Raw genomic sequence first — 3,064 nt, 5'->3', positions numbered from 1 at the left:
ATGAACCTCTCTGCGCCTGTACTTGTCTTCTGTGAGGAATTCAGTCCTCAGCCACTGAACACATTCTGGTGTCATTTGCACTCATTTCATATTTGGATTTTCAGGGGAAACTCACACAGCAATGAAGGAATGAATTCACAAATTAAGGAATTCACAGCAAATTGTTGAGTATCTGCTTTGCATTACTTTGTCCTATGCTAGGCACTGGGGTTACAGAGATGAGATGCACCATGTCCAGCTCACAATCACTGGGGACAAGGCCACATAGGAACAGTTACCATGTCACATCACAGCCTTGGAGGCAAAGTATCATCAGGATTCCCAGTTGAAGCAATCAAAACCAGTTTAGGCTGGGTTGAGCAGAAAAGGAATTTAAGAAAAGGCTGCTAGAGTCCTCCCAGAATATCGGAGAGGATCGAAGAACCAAACATGGAGTTCACTAAGCCATCCCTTCTCTCTAGCATTGGCACCCCAGAAACTGAAGTCAGCCTCCTCCACCGCCAGCCACCACCCACCCCAGAGCAGAGCTGGCAGCAGCGTCCAGCAGCTTCCCATCACTGGAGCCCGCGGTTGGGTGTAAGTACGCCTAGTTCAGAGGCCCGGGCTCGAGCAATGAGAAGCAGAGAAGAGAATAGCTAGCGTTTGCATCTTCTACAGTAAGAGGCTATGTTTCGTAGAGTGGGGCGGTCCCCAAATATAGGAATGAGCTGCTGCTGTGGGCTAAGGAAGGAAACAAACAAGCAAACCAGGAGAGGCAACGTGAAGGAAATCTCACTTGCTGTGGCTGTGCAGCGTAAGCAGGAATGTGCCAGATACAGGAGCCCAGAGGACAGTTCCTGGCAAAGGAAACTGTTCTCAAAGTCATGGAGCTGTAACAGCACATGGGACACTGAGGGAGTTATAGATGCAATAGGTGATGTCTCCTTGTCTGCCTCCATTGGGCAGTAGGGTGTTGGTTGTTCCCAAGAGTCAGACACGGGGCACTTTTATAATAAATAATACATTTCTGCCTAGGACATTTTATTTTAATTAAAAACATCTGACTGTATGTCCATTCACCACTCATTTGTAACAAGGCCAAAGCTGCTCTTTTGGGTTGTGGGTTGTTGACCGTAACTTCACATCATTTTTCTTTGGTAAAGCACACTGCAACACATCGTCTGCTCTTTCTAGTTTTGCTTTCTTTAAGATGGATAAGGACTTTCAAACACTTAACCAAAAAAAAAAAAAAAAATCTAAGTGTAGATGCCTAACTTGTTAAAGGCTTTCTCCAGCCCAATCTTGCGCCATCATGTTTTCAACCCTGTGGTAGTCACATTCTTTCAACATGCCTTTGTCAGGTTTTTTCAAACCATTGAAGGTAGTTCTCTTGGATCCACATCAGTCTTTCTTTGCATACTCATACTTTATCAGCCTCACAATATGATCCCAGTAACAGGTCCAGTTGGCTTAAATAAGTCTGGAACAGGACTGACTTGGGTGAGTTTACGTCTCACTTGATGGGTACAGAGTGCACTAGAAGATAACCTGCTAGCAGCCAAGTCTCAGGGTAGGTGTCAATGTATCTCACAGAGAGAATGAAGAGTGCTGGTTCATTCGGCAGGTGGTGCAGTGGAAGCCATCCCAGGCAGAGAGTCTGCTGAGCAGTGGCTGAGATGGTACTCGGAAGTATTGGTGGGGATCAATGGTTAAGCACTTGACATGCCAGTCTCAGAAGTTTTGATTTAGTCTTGAAGGGGTGGGAGTACCTGGGAGGATTTTCATCAGAGGTGTGGCATAATCAATTTCATGTGCGTATCAGGGTTTATGGAGGAATCCTATAACACCTTATGCTTACCTGTATTGTCACCACATTGATTTGTCATTACCTAATCTGACTCCCCTATGGGCTTCTAGGTACTCTGGCAGAGTGAACTATGACTTTTTGGGGTATATGTGTGCTGTTACACACAGTACCTAAGATCTAGAAGTTACTCAGTCCAACATGGAATGAATGAAGCGGCATGTTAGTGAATGATATGGTATTAGTCAATGTGCTTCCTCATCACCGTTCGGGTAGAATGATGCCAGGCTAGGATGCTCAGAGGCAGGCACTGCATCCCTGAGAGAGCAGCACATCTGGGCAGCCACGTGTAAGGAGTCGGTTGCCTTCCCCATCCACAGTTACCTCCCCAGCTGCACTCGTAACCACTGTAACCACAGAAGTGGGGAAACAATCGGGTGGGGGAGAGAATTTTCCAAAGCTTCATTCCTCTGATGAATATCTGCATTTAATTTTGTTTATTCGCTTATTTAGTTTATTTTTTGAGGCACGTTGAAGTCGAATCTAACTTCTACGTTTTAATGGCTTGTGGCATTTGTATGGGATTTGCGTACGGCTCGCAACGAGGCAGCTGCTTAGGCAGAGAAAGCCTGATGAATGGAACCTGGTGGGTCAGAGGAATACGTTAACACCCATGAAGTGACTGGTGGAAACAAATGTGAAGCAAACAACACGTGAAGCCCCTGAGGTTTGAAAAATAAAATTTCAATGCCGAATTCTGCAGAAACATTGAGTTGATCTGGTGGACTCCTCAACTGTAAATTATGAGGGTCAATTCCTTCCTACTCTGCTAAAGGTTTCTCAATGAGGAGAGAAAACTCACAGAGGCTGAGAAGGACTTTTTCTTTTTTACGACAAATGAGTTGCTGCAAAGTGTGAATCGGACTAGTCATTAAACAAAAAGGATAAATAATCAGGAAACATTTTAATATTAAGTGAAAGATACTGTTACCCACTGATAACAGTGAAATATCACTTTTACGGTGTACGGAATAATTAGTTTAATTAGATAAAAGTTCAATAACTGCTATTCCATGAGACTGATGACTATGCTGTCAAGTCCCTTTTTTACACATCAGTGAACTTCCACGGATTTAAATGTGAGGCTACGGATGTAGATTTGAGTGATGCTTAGGATTAATTTTTTTTAGTAAAAAAAATCTTTAGTAAAATCAGAACAGACTATAAGCCAGATTCATGCTCAGTGGTGAAATATTAAAACTACTCCATTAAACTTGGAAA

Source organism: Ursus americanus, chromosome 15 (assembly GCF_024610735.1).
Source record: "Ursus americanus isolate L20-20 chromosome 15, mUrsAme1.1.p, whole genome shotgun sequence".
In the NCBI taxonomy this organism is placed as follows: Eukaryota; Metazoa; Chordata; class Mammalia; order Carnivora; family Ursidae; genus Ursus; species Ursus americanus.
This window is presented reverse-complemented; position numbering follows the sequence as displayed.